This window comes from Hemitrygon akajei, chromosome 29 (assembly GCF_048418815.1).
Source record: "Hemitrygon akajei chromosome 29, sHemAka1.3, whole genome shotgun sequence".
In the NCBI taxonomy this organism is placed as follows: domain Eukaryota; kingdom Metazoa; phylum Chordata; class Chondrichthyes; order Myliobatiformes; family Dasyatidae; genus Hemitrygon; species Hemitrygon akajei.
The window spans coordinates 42,992,357-43,006,737 of NC_133152.1; positions in this window are offsets into that span (position 1 = coordinate 42,992,357).

Sequence of the window (14,381 nt, forward strand, 5' to 3'; positions counted from 1 at the left end):
GTTTATTCATCTCTATATTTGCTGCCTGTCCTTCTGAGATCCTGCAGTATTTTGTATTTGTTATTCTAGATTTCCAGCAACTGCAGAATCTTTTGTGCTTATGTCCATGAAGCTACCAAGTAGTTTAAAACCCATGGTTCACAAAGGCCATTTCAAGGAGGGTCGCCTGCTGTTCTTAACCAGTTTGGCTAAACCCACCTGTGCAGTTGACTCTCATCTGCTACGTCAGTTCGGGGGCAATTAAGGATGGTCAATAAATGCTGGCATTACCAGCAGCGCCCACAACTAGCTCCAATGCAGAGGATCACAAGAAACTGCAGAGATTTTTGTCAACCCAGCCAGCTTTAACACAGCCAATACCCTGCCTAACACTGAGAGCCTCTTCAAGGGGCAATGCCTCAAGAAGGTGACCCCATTACTCCAGAGTTTAGAAGAATGAGGGGCGATCTCATTGAAACCTTTTGAATACTGTAAGGTCTAGATAGAGTGAACCTGCAGAGGATGTTTCTAGTAATGAGGGTGTGCAGGACCAGAGGGCACAGCCTCAGACATCCCTTTAGAACAGAGATTTGGTGGAATTTCTTCAGCCAAAGGGTGGTGAATCTGTGTAATTCACTGCCACAGACAGCTGTGGAGGCTAAGCCACTGGTATACTTAAAGCAAAGGTTGACAGGTCCCTGATTAGTAACAGCGTTAAAGGTTATGTGGGGAAGGCAGGAGAATGGGGAGAGAGAAATTAAATCAGCCATGATGGAATAGCGGACCAGACCTAATGGACCAAATGACCCAACTCTGTTCCCATTTCTTAGGGTCTTATAGACCTTCAACAGATGCACAGCGGAATACTGCATCACTGTGAGGCATGGAAACTGTACTACGGCAGATGGAAGGGCTGTAAAGCGTTACGCTACTATGTCACTCATTGCTTCACCGTGTCATTGCTCAAATGGGTTCCATGCATTACTTAATGGTTACATTTTCTTTGTTAAATTTTCTATCCAAGGCTGATTCACCACAGTAAAGCTGTGCTGCACTAACACAAAATGGTGTTTTTAATTCTTAACATGCCAATGCTGGGAGGAATCTCTGAGCTTTTTAGTTTTCTCAAAGAATTTGTCAGATTGAAGTTGATTTTTAAATCACAGAACAACCACATGGGAGCAAGTGTGTAAAAATAACTTTAATGGAACAAGGTATGCATTAAAATTCTGAGTTAATGCTCGATTCAACTCTTAAACCACATGGATTGATTTAATGAAAATTAGATGGAAAGCTGCCAGAATGATGTGGTTCTTTTAATAGTCAGAACTGAAAGGTTCTCATTGGCATCAGCTTCAAATACTCCTGCAACTGCGGTGGGTCTCAACAAAGCAACCAGGGAACCGGACTTTGAAATCCTGGAAGCAAAAAAAACAAGCTCAGATTCAGATTCAGATTAATTTATCACATGTACATCAAAACATACAGAGAAATGCATTGTTTGTGCGACATTATTACATCTTGAGGCATTCCAGGGTTTGGAGTTCAATTCCAGTGCCATTCTATAAGGAGTTTATGTTCTTCCCGTGGAATGCGTGGGTTTTCCTCAAGTGCTCCAGTTCCCTCCCACCGTCCAAAGATGTACCGGGTAGGTTAATTGGTCATTGTAAATTATCCCGTGATTAGGTTAGGGTTAATGGGGGTTGTGGTGTGGCCAGAGGGGCCTATTCCGTGCTTTATCGCTAAATAAATAAATTTACATTAACAACCAACACTCCCAAGGATGTGCTGAGGGGCAGCAGGGTTAGAGCAATCACTTTCAGTGCCAGTGATCGGGGTTTAACTCCTGCCGTGGAGATTTACCGCTGGATTCTCCCTCTTTTGCGAAAGAGCATGGCTTTTGAGAATAGACTGAGCGAGCTAGGTCTTTTCTTTCTGGAGTTAGTACATTCGTCCTATGACCGCATGGAGTTTTCTCCGAGTGCTCTGGCTTCCTCCCGCATTCCAAAGGTGTACAGGTGAGGATTAGTAAGCTGTGAGTATTCAATGTTAGGGGCAGTACAGTAGTGTAGTGGTTAGTGGAACACTATTACAGCACCAGCGACCCAGGTTCAAATCCCGCCACTGCATGTGGGGAGTTTGTATGTTCTTCCCTCAACCATGTCGGTTTCTTCGCACAGTCCAAAGACGTACAGGCCATTAGGCTAATTGGTCACGTGGGTGTATTTGGGCTGAGTGGGCCGGAAGGGCCTGTCACCATGCTGTGTCTCTAATAAAATAATATAAAAAGGTTGCCGCACAAATGTATGCCCAATGTTCCACAGAACAGCAACACAACACAACACAAAACAAAGCAAGACAACAGTAAAGCAAGCCCACTTTCCATCCTCTCATCCCCACACACACAGGCCTTCCATCCTAGGACAGACCACCTCTAGGCCTTGATCCCGGACACTCACACTCGCAGTCATCGTGACTCTTGTCTCCAGCCTGGTCACTGCACAATTTAATGCAGAGCGTATTGAATGAACAGGTAATCTAGGTCTCTCTTCTTACTGATAACATTCACAGCATTTCAAACTGATCTAAACACCAAGCTTTGCAGAGGTAGTTCAGGAGGGGCAAGTTGAAAAGTTTGGAACTTTAAACAGCTTGCATTTCTGTTGCATTGTAGGTGACCTTTTCAGAATGACCCAAGCTTTTTTTGCAGTTCAACATAATTCCTGTGAACACAAGAGATCAGATCTGAAGACCTGGTTTGGAATCGCAATTGGGTTGTTAAAAAGACATAAGATGTGTTGGCCTTCATTAATCGGGAGATTGAGTACAAGAGCCACAAGGTAAAATTGCAACTCTTTAAAACTTTGGTTAGGCTACATTTGGAATATTGTGTTCAGTTCTGGTCACCTCATTATAGGAAGGATGTGGAAGCTTTAGAGAGGGTACAAGGATACTTACAAGGATTCTGCCTGGATCAGAGAGCATATCTTATGAGAATGGGTTGAGAGAGCTAGGGTTTTTCTCTCTCGAGTGAAGGAGGAGGAGAGGTAACTTGATTAAAATGTACAAGATGATAAGAGGCATAGATCGAGTGGATAGCCAGAGACTTTTTTCAGAATAGCAATTACCAATTCAATGGGGTATCATTTTAAGGTGATTTTGTGAAAAGGATAGGGGGGAGGTTTTTTCACACAGAGCATGGTGAGTAATGGAATGCCCTGCCAGGGGAGATGGTAAGGGAGGATAGATTAGAGACATTTAAGACACTTCTTGGTAGGTGTATAGACAATAGAAATACAGAGGGTGATGTAGGAGGGAAAAGGTTAGCTTGATCTTAGAGCAGGTTAAAAGGTCAGCACAACATTGTGGGCTGAAGGGCCTGTACTGTGTTGTAGTGTTCTATGTTCTTTCTCTTGCTTTGAGTTGAACACAGTGACACACCATTAACGCAGCATTCTCAGGACTTGGATGCAAGATTGGCAGAGTTACCAGGCTTCAATATTATTCCAACACATTTAGACCTCACTGTTAAGATGCCACCTAATAAGTGGTTTAAGCATTCCAGAGGGTTTCAAGGCACTGTGTAAACAGGAACCCTGGGAAGCCCAGTGCCAAACCAGTAATCTTATTTATTTAGAGATACATCATGGAGTGGGAGCCTTTCTGTCCCACCACGCCACGCAGTTCAGTAACCCACCGATTTAACCCTAGTCTAATCACGGGTCAATTAACCTACTAATCGGTAGGTCTTTGGACTATGGGAGGAAACTAGAGTTCCCAGAGGAAACCCATACACTCGCAGGGAGAACATTCAAACTCCTCCGAAATGGAACTCCAAACTTTAATGCTTCCATACTAACTGCTATTTCTGATCAGATAGCAGATTATTGGAGGAGTCTTCTACACATGAGTAGATCTTTCATGTTTCCTGATGATCCAAACTAGAAGCAAAAGGTATAACTCTTGAAAGAAACCCATGCAGCTTCAACATTCGAACGATAAAAGATCCACAAATCTATTGCTAGAAAGAATTGCCAATGTGACTTACGTATGCAGTAGGTCTCGACAGTCCTACCACCGCGATCATGTATGCAATAGAAGTAAATCTAAAGAGGCCTGATGAAATATTTCAGGGTATTAACTTAATTACTGGGCTCATAATCACTGGAAATAATGCAACAATTAATGCAGCATACACTGTAAACTCACTCACAAAAATGCTATTAGTTGTCCACTCCCTTTGAAGAGATTTATTCTTCCTGATTACTTCTCCATTTCAGGAACCTTGTTATGCACAATTTGCACACGGTGTCACATGGTTAACACAATGAGTGTTGTGTCAGGCCACTTCCTGTTTTCTATTACTGATAGCTTTTAATTACTTATTTAATTAATTTCAAACTTTTTAAAACTGAGACTTTATGTTATTGGTCAGACTCCACAGAGTATTGTGAACAGTTTTAGGCTGCTTATCTAAGAAAGGATGTGCTGGTATTGGAGAGGGTCCAGAGGAGGTTGCTGAGAATGATCCCAGGACTAGAAGGTGGGCGTCGTGGTAGTGTAGTGGTTAGCGCAGTGCTATACTGTGTGAGCAATTCGGGTTCAATTCCCCCGCTACCTGTAAGGAGCTTGTATATTCTGTCCGTGACCATGTGGGTTTCCTCCATGTGCTTCTATTTCCTCCCACATACAGTCCTATGAAGCACGGGTCATATGTTATGAGCATGATATGTTGGCGCCAGAAACATGGCGACATTTGCAGACTGCCACCATCGCATCCCCACACTGCATTGGTCGTTGACGCAAGTGATACATTTCAGTGTTTGTTCCAATGTTTCAATGTACATGTGACAAATGGAGTTAATATTTTAACATACGAGAAGTGCTTGACAGCTCTGGAACCTGTACCTGTTGGAGTTTAGAAGAACAAGGGGTGGGATCTAATTGAAGCTTATCAAATATTGAAAGGCAAAGACATAGAGAGGATGTTTCCAACAATGAGAATATCAAGGACCAGAAGGCACAGCCTCGGAATACAAGGTTATCTTTTTAGAACAGAGATTAGGAGGAATTTATTTAACCAGGATGTGGTGAATCTGTGGAATTCATTGCCACAGACGGCTGTGGAGGCCAAATCATTGACTATATTTTAAGCTGAGGTTGATAGGTTCTTGATTAGTAAGAGTGTCGAAGGTTATGGGGAGAAAGCAGGAGAAGGAAGGTAATCAAGAGAGCAAATCTAGTGAGACCAATCAGAAATTAGCGAGGTAGTGTTAATTAACCATTCAGAAATCTGATGGTGGAGAGGAAGAAGCCATTCCTAAAACATTGAGTGTGTGTCTTCAGGCTCATGTACCTCATTCCTGATGGCAGTAATGAGAAGAGGGCAGGTTCTGGACAATGAGGGTCCTTAAAGATGGATCCAAGTTCAGCGTTCAAAGTATGCATAATTTATGCAACCTTGAGATTCATCTCCTTGAGGGCACCCATGAAACAAAGAACCCCGATAAAACCCATTAAAAGCAAAAAAAAGACTGTCAAACACCCAATGTGCTGAGAGAAAGAAGACAACAAAGGAAATCATGTAAATAATAAGGCAAGCAAGCAGCACACAGAACTGAAGTTCACATGCCTGGTACCACTGCAGCTGATTCGGTCGAGCACCCCACAGAGCAGCGAGCCAAATTGACCCATCTTTCGTTTCTAATGCCTTCCTGGGGCATTGCCTTTTGAAGGTGTCCTCAACAGTGGGGAGAAGCTTCTGGGTTAATTGAATCACCAATAAATCCATCAACCCACACATCTTTGGGGGTTAAAAGGAAATCTTCAAAACCTCAGAAGCAAATTGTCTTCATGCTCTGAAAAACTGCTGAAGACTCACAGAAAGCTGAATAATTGAAGCTCTGTTCAATCCAACATGCAAAGAATAATGTTAATACCTAACTGAACAAATAGCCAAGACCTGAGTGAACACAGTCAAAGTTTCTGCCAAGTTCTAATTATTTTTGTTTAATGAGTCAGCATTTCAGATAAGCCCCTGTGATTTCTTTTTTAAAAATTTGTTTTTACTGAAGTCTTCAACAGCAGTTGCCAATTATAAGATTCAAGATTGTTTAATGTCATTTCCAGTACACAAGTGTAAAGGAGGTTGAAATAATTGTTACTCTGACTCTGATGCAGCACAGAAAAACACAATAAGATAAAGAACACAATAAATATAAATACATAAGGTAACCTCTGTACTTAGATTGAATGTGTGTCCATAAAGTGACAGTAGGTACAGGAGTGTGTGTGTACGTAAGGTGACTGACAGGAAATGATAAAGTAGTGGTGGTTGATGGTGTGGAGGGTAGGTTATTGGGTGGAGATGTTGAACAGCCTCACTGCTTGGGGAAAATAACTGTTTTTGAGTCTGGTGGTCCTGGCATCGATGCTACATAGTCTTCCCCCCCTGATGGGAGTGGGACAAGCAGTCCCTGAGCAGGGTGGGTGGGAACCTCCATGATGTGGCTGGCCTTTTTCCAGCACCTTTCTGTATATATATCCTTGGTGGCAGGTAGGCTGGTGCTGGTAATGCGTTGGACAGTCTTGACGATCCGTCAAAGACCCTTCCTGTCCACCACAGTGCAGTTTCCGTACCGTAAGTGCCTAAGCACTGAGATGGGAATATTTTGTTACTAAATTGTCCTGTTTAAACAGTGAGCACATCAAACTCGGAGGAGAGGTCATTTATTACAAATATTCAGCATAGCTGGAACTAAATCCTGTTTGGGTGTCTGGATTCTACTGAGAAATTTTTTGTTGTGAGGCAGTTTTCAGATTTTAAAGCAGACATTCCAAAGAAAATGCTTTAGGAAACAGTCATTTAGAACCTGTTTTACCACATAAGGTAAAATGGGAACTATTGATAATTGGATTTAATTTTAAAATCTTACCAGCAGCAAGATTCAAAGGAATTTCAAGCCATTTTGTTTTTTTCACTCTTTTAGTCACCAACAATTGCCATTTAATTCAGACTTCTTTCATAACAGACCAGTCTGATAAATGCAGACCTGCGAACCCAACATCAATGGTAGAAATGTCAATTTCAAAGTAAATTTATTATCAGTGTACTGTATTTGTCAATGTGGAGCGGAGAGCAAGTTTGTAAATCTAGCAGGAGCAAATGACATTGGGAATGTTGAGGGTGGAGGGGCGTGGGACAGGTGGCAGAGAAGGAGTGCCGGGGCAGGGGGTGGTGTGGGCTCAGACACACCCAGCCCTGAGACACTAGTCAAGGTTATTTGATTGTAAACAATCAGTTTATTAATGATTACAGAATGTCTCTCTGGTGCTTCCTGCTCCCTGCCCCCTCCATTCCTCTTTTCCGAACCATGATTCCCCTGTCCCTGACTCCATCCCACTCTGAGTCCACAATAGAGACCCATATCAGAATCAGGTTTATCATCACTCACAGATGTCATGAAAGTTGTTTTCTTTTGTGGCAGCAGTACAGTGCAATATTTGAAATTACTACAGTACAGTGCAAAAGTCTGGGCACCTTAGCTATATATACGTGCCTAAGACTTTTGCACAGCACTGCATATGTTACCGCATACCACCAAAAGATTAATTTCCTTGCAGGCATTTACAGTAGAACAAAGAAATACAATAGAATCAAAGAAGCTTAAGAGGATGTTGGCGCCTAATGGCAACTCCTTTGCTTGCATCTTCGGAAACAGCTCCATTTCTATCTTTGATGTCTCTTTTTTTCCTTTTCAAGGTTCATTTGAAGATCCTGACCTGGGGTTACACGCTGACTTCGGTTCTTTGCAGAACAGGGACCCGCTCTTGGGGCCTCACGATCGGCCACTTTTCGATATGCCAAGGCTGCGGCCTGGAAGACTTAGTGCACCTTCAGGGTGCCGGATTTTTGTGGCTCTGGAGGCGGGCTGATTCAAGGCTGGTGCCGCCGTCTGATGCATCGCAGGAGACGGAAGATTGAAAGCAGTGAGCTGACTGTGTGCCCAGATCCCCGCGTTCTTTGGGCATAGAGTGATGCAGCAGACTTTTAACACCATAAATTAGCGAGTTGTTTTGTTATGTCTCCCTTCTCGCTGTGAAACGGGGTTCTAACATTTAACTGTCATTCATTCTTTGGAGGCACTCCTCTGTTTCTGTGGATGGTTGCAAAGAAAAAGAATTTCAGGATGTATATTGTATACATTTCTCTGACATTAAATGTACAAGGGGTGATTGATAAGTTCGTGGCTTAAGGTAGGAGTCAATTTTAGAAAATCTAGCACATTTATTTTTCAACATAGTCCCCTCCTACATTTATACACTGGGTCTAGTGGTCGTGGAGCATACTCATCAGTTAATAAATCATCCGGGTGATTGATAAGTTTGTGGCCTAAGGTAGAAGGAGATGAGTTATTAACTTCAAACTTTCTGCATTCTCACTCACCTGCATGTGCATGTAACGAGAGCTGTATAACTCAAATAACACACACAAAATGCTGGTGGGACACAGCAGGCCAGGCAGCATCTATAAGGAGAAGCACTGTCGACGTTGCGGGCCGAGACCCTGACGATGTTGCGGGCCGAGACCCTGACGAGTCCTGACGAAGGGTCTCGGCCTGAAACGTCGACAGTGCTTCTCCTTATAGATGCTGCCTGGCCTGCTGTGTTCCACCAGCATTTTGTGTGTGTTATTTGAGTTATACAGCTCTCGTTACATGCACATGCAGGTGAGTGAGAATGCAGAAAGTTTGAAGTTTATAACTCATCTCCTTCTACCTTAGGCCACAAACTTATTGATCACCCGGATGATTTATTAACTGATGAGTATGCTCCACGACCACTAGACCCAGTGTATAAATGTAGGAGGGGACTATGTTGAAAAATAAATGTGCTAGATTTTCTAAAATTGACTCCTACCTTAAGCCACGAACTTATCAATCACCCCTTGTACCTATTGAAACGTATTGAAAGAACACACACAAAGATTGACAGACAACCAATGTGCAAAAGAAGACAAATTGTGAGTGCGGTAGTAAGATTTTATTTATTGATTTAGAAATACAGCGCAGAACAGGCCCTTCGAGCGAAATGAGCTTCATCACCCAGCAACCCACCAATTTAACCCTAGCTTAATCAGAGGACAATTTACAATGACCAATTAACCTACTAACCAATACATCTTTGGACTTTGGGAGGAATCTGGAGCACTGAGAGGAAACCCATGTAGTCATGGGGAGAACGTACAAACTCCTTACAGATGGCACCGGAATTGAACTCCAGACTCCGACAACCAGAACCGTAATTGCATCATGCTAAACGCTAGGCTACTATGGAGAAATAACACTGAGAACATGAGTTGTAGAGGTCCTTGAAAGTGAATCCATAGGTTGTGGAATCATTTAGAGTCGAGTTGATGGTAGGAAATAAATTCTGAGGCTATTGATCCAAAGACTAATTTAATTCCTCAACTGTAGAGAGGATCAAGTTAGAATGCTTTATCTCCAACAGGAAATATGGAATTGCTGAATTCAGGGGAAAATCTGCCATCTGCATCCAGTATTATAAACTCAGCTTTACCTACACCCAGGTTTTGGTACACCTGTACACCTGCTTGTTAATACAAATATCTAATCAGCCAATCATATGGCAGCAACTCAATGCATAAAAGCATGCAGACATGGTCAAGAGGTTCAGTTGTTGTTCAGACCAGACATCAGAAGGGGAAAGAAATGTAGTCTAAGTGACTGACGGTGGAATGATTGTTGGTGCCAGACAGGGTGGTTTGAGCATCTCAGAAACTGCTGATCTCCTGGGATCTTCACACACAAAAGTCTCCAGAGTAGGTGTTCCCAATCTGTCATCCACTGACTCCTTGGTTAATGGTAAGGGTCCATGGCATAAAAAGATTGGGAACCCCTGCTCTGAAGATTAGAGAGAATGGTGCAAAAGCAAAGAACATCCAGTGAGCAGCAGTTCTGTGGGTAAAAATGTCTTGTTAATGAGGGAGGTCAAAGGAGAATGGCCAGACTGGTTCAAGCTGACAGTAACTCAGATAACTGTGCAGAAGAGCATCTCTGAATGCACAACCTGTTGAACCTTGAAGTGGATTGGCTACAACAGCAGAAGACCACAAACATGCACTCAATGGTACTTCACCTTACCTTTTTAATAGGTAACTCACCTTTATCAGGTACAGGAGGTGGCCACTGAGTGTAGCGTGGTTCAAGTGACAGAAGACCCATCGACGTGATTACTTCTTCCATTCAAGGGAGTATCAGAAATGGACAGTAAACATCATCATTGTGAGCAAACTGCACACCCTGTGAAACAAAAATGACAAAAGCATGGGGGTTTTGATTTATGCTTCAGGAACATAAACTCATGAACCATGACCTACACTTGGATTCAAAATAATGGATGACTTGTGCCACTTCCTTATTGTTACTCTGATGAAGGCAAAACAACCAACAAGCACAATGGCAAAAATAAAATATTTTGACTAGACTACATCAGTGTTCAGTGGGTCAAGACCAATTAACTATAAGCTAACGACTTCCATTCTGTGTTTATTTTTACAATATGTAACTGTGTTGCAACTTGAAACAATGACAATGTATGTTGAAGCTCTAAAATGTTGACTACATTTTACTTTTGCTATTGAGCCTGTCAGATGTCTTGACTGCCTAACATTGTTTACTTGTGTTGTGAGCTGTGTCTTGTGTTTGTGTATGTTACAGAAAAAGAAACATTTAAACTTCCGCATAGTTTTCAGGCCATGCAAAAATTTCCTGCTCAGAGCAATAGCTGGTCCACAGAGCTGTATAAAGATATTAAAGAACTTCAGCATTACATCCTTGCTTTTGTATTCTAATTCTCTCAAAATGTTTCAAAGTAAAGGTTGCTGTACATTTTAGAAACTTGATGGATTATATTCATTAACACAATTAATTAGAGGGCATTTCACAAGAAAATTGACAGAGATTTCAAAACTATATTAACAATACAGAGTATAACAGAAAATTCCAGCTGTGCGGCAACAAAGGTTATGTGCGTGGAAGCATTTCAGTCACCCACACAGCTTAGAGGGAACAATGGGTTAGAATGTACCTGGAGTATTGTGAGCAGTTTTGGGCCCCTTATCTAAGAAAAAGTGTGCTGGGGTTGGAGAGGGTGCAGAGGAAGTTCATGAGAACAATCCCAGGAATGAAAGAGTTAACATACGAGGCGAGTTTGATGGCTCTGGTGCTGTACTCACTGGAGTTTAGAATTGAGGGGGGTTCTCATTAAAACCTATTGAAGAGTTGATGTGGAGAGTTTGTTCTCTACAGTGGGGGAGTCTAGGACCAGAGGGCACAGCCTCAGAATAGAGGGACATCCATTTAGAACAGAGATGAGAAAAAAGTTTCTTTAGACTGGGGCTGGTGGATCAGTGGAATTCATTGCCACAGACGACTGTGCAGGACAAGTCATTGGGGATATTTAATACTCTTGATCAGGGCATCAAGGTTATGAGGAGAAAGTGGGAGAATGGGGTTGAGAGGGATAATAAATCAGCCATGATGGAATGGCAGAGCAGACTCGATGGGGTGAATAGCCTAATTCTGCTCCTATGACTTATGGTCTTATGACACATACAAAATGCTGGAGGAACTCAGTAGGTCATCATTGGAAATGAATCAACAATTGACATTTTGGGCTGAGACCCTTCATCAGGATTGAGAGGGAAGATGCTAGAATAAGGTGGGAGAGTGGAAGGAGTACAAGCTAGGAGGTGATAGTTGAAAGCTGGCAGATGGGGAGGGGTTGAAGTAAGATGAGAGGTGATAAGTGGAAAAAGTAAAGGGCTGGATAAGAAGGAAACTAATGTGGGAGGGGAGTAGATCATGGGAGAAAGGGAAGGAGGAAAGACACTGGAGGAGGTGATAGGTAGGTGAGGAGAAGAGGTAAGAGGGGGACTTAAAGAAGAGGGAATGGAAAGGGGGAAAATTTACCAGAAATTGGAGAAATGGATGTTCATTCCATCAAGTTTGAGGCTACCTGGATGGAATATAAGGTGTTGCTCATCATGGCAGAGAAGAAGGCCATGGAGTGACATGCCGGAATGGGAATGGGGATTGGAATTAAAATGGCTGGCCAAGGGAAAATCATGCATTTTTGTGGATGGAGTGAAGGTGCTCGACAAAGCAGTTTATAATAGATTCTTGATTCAGATTTGGATATAGAAATCAGGCATGTTTTTCCAGTCTAAACCAATGCAAGGCTCAGCCAAGTTGCTCATATCAGTGAGATTTTCATTTCAGGTTGATCCCAGTCCTTGGTCTGAGGGTCTGCACATTATAGCTCTTCAATTTCTCATCAGCTACTTTAAATGCATTTAAAAGGGCAGGAAACAGCTAAAACTCATAATGGAACAAGTATTTAAGCTTGTCTGCCCATTGGAGATCTCTGCAAGGAAGCCTCAAATGGTAATGGAATTTTCCTAAGTGGTTAAGTACAAACGTTTGGTTTAGCCATGGGACATTTAACAGACAAACAAATCATACCTGCTCTTTGACAAGTAACCACAGAAGTCTTTTCTTTTATTAGGATTAATTATAGTATATATAAAATTCCATGGCTAATTGTACAAAGCCTAGACAAAAATCTCAATCTGAATTTGAGTTTCTTTATGGCTACACTATAGGAGCATGGTGGCAATGTAGAAACATCAGGATCCACTTGAACATCAATCCACACTGTACTTACTTACTGCCAGTTACACTGCTGGTGTTTAGGGCAGCAATGGACGTACCCCATCTCTGGCAATGTTCAGGGCTTCCTTCGTTGTGTCAGTAGCTACCTCTCGGTTTTCACTACTGTCAGCCATGCAAGTCCTGGGTGGAGACTCAGGAATACCCTTCACAATCAGAAGTAGAAGAATTCTTCATTGCTGTTTCCGTAACAATTTTGTTTGATCAATCAGGTTTGCTAGCCTTGAGCTGAACCCCCCAATTTGGAGGACTGGTGGACCACAGTTAATTTGGCCTCTGCCCTTTGAACTGTTTGGCATAAGTGACCCTACCAAGAGCCAAAACACAAGGCCCTGACTGCAGCCTGCATAGCTCTCCAGGTCATTGAGGCATGCTAGCCTCCAAACCACGATAAGGTTGTGATGTTCTTGGAGGAATCTACATAGTAACTTTCATTTATTTATCTATATATACAGCATGGTAACAGGCCTCTCTGGCCTAATGAACCTGTGGCACCCAATTACACCCATGTTGCCCATTAGCCTAATAACTCGTACCTCTTTGGAATGTGAGAGCACCTGGATGAAACTCATATGGTCAGGGGAGATTGCACAAACTCCCTACGGGACAGTGGCAGAATTGAACCCATGTTACTGGTGCTGTAATAATGTTATACTACTGTGCCTCCCTATAAATTACTTTTTGAAAAGTCACACCGCAGGATAGACCTTTTGACCCAGGGCCTCAACACCCTACAGGTATCTATTTGCAGATTCCATTGTCCCCTTGAACTCACTCCCCCCCCCCCCCCACACACATCACACTAATCCTTCTACAACCCCTCTGAATAACACCATTTCCCTCCCCATATGACTGCACTGGGGGCCATTTAAAATGCCTGATTAACCCTCAATGGCTAATTAGCCTAATTAACATCTACAACACATGGACAATCCAAGGAAAACTGAAGCTACAGAAGAACAAACTCCGCATGGACCATAAGATGTAGGAGTAGAATTAGGCAATTCAGCCCATCAAGTCTCTTGCACTATTTGATCATGGCTGACTTATTTTCCATCTCAACCCCATTATCCTGCCTTCTCCCTGTAACCTTTGACACACTGAGTAATCTGGAATCAATCAACCTCCACTTTAAATAGACCCAGTCGCCTGTGGCAATGAATTCCACAGATTCACCACCCTCTGGCTAAAGAAATTCTTCCTCATCTCTGTTCTAAATGGATGTGCCTCTATTCTGAGTCTGTGCCCTCTGGCCCGAGACTCCCCCACTATAGGAAACATCCTCTTCGCATCCACTCTATCCAGGCCTTTCAATATTTGATAGGCTTCAATGAAATCAACCCCCCCTCCCATTCTTTGAAACTCCAGTGAGTACAGGTCCAGAGTCATCAAATGCTCCTCATGCATTAACCCTTCACTCCTGGGATCATTCTTAAGAACCTCCTCTTAGGTATTGCACTGCTCTGCAAAACAACAAACTTCATGACATATGTCGAGAGATAGTAAACCTGAATCTCATTTGATACAGCACTCAGTTGACCCTCAGTAATGGGCTGCTCTATCTAACCATGGTGGCAGCTCACAGCAAACAATTCTTTCATTGGTGACTCTACCAAGCTGCTGGAGGTTGTGAGATTGTTGTCCATGAAG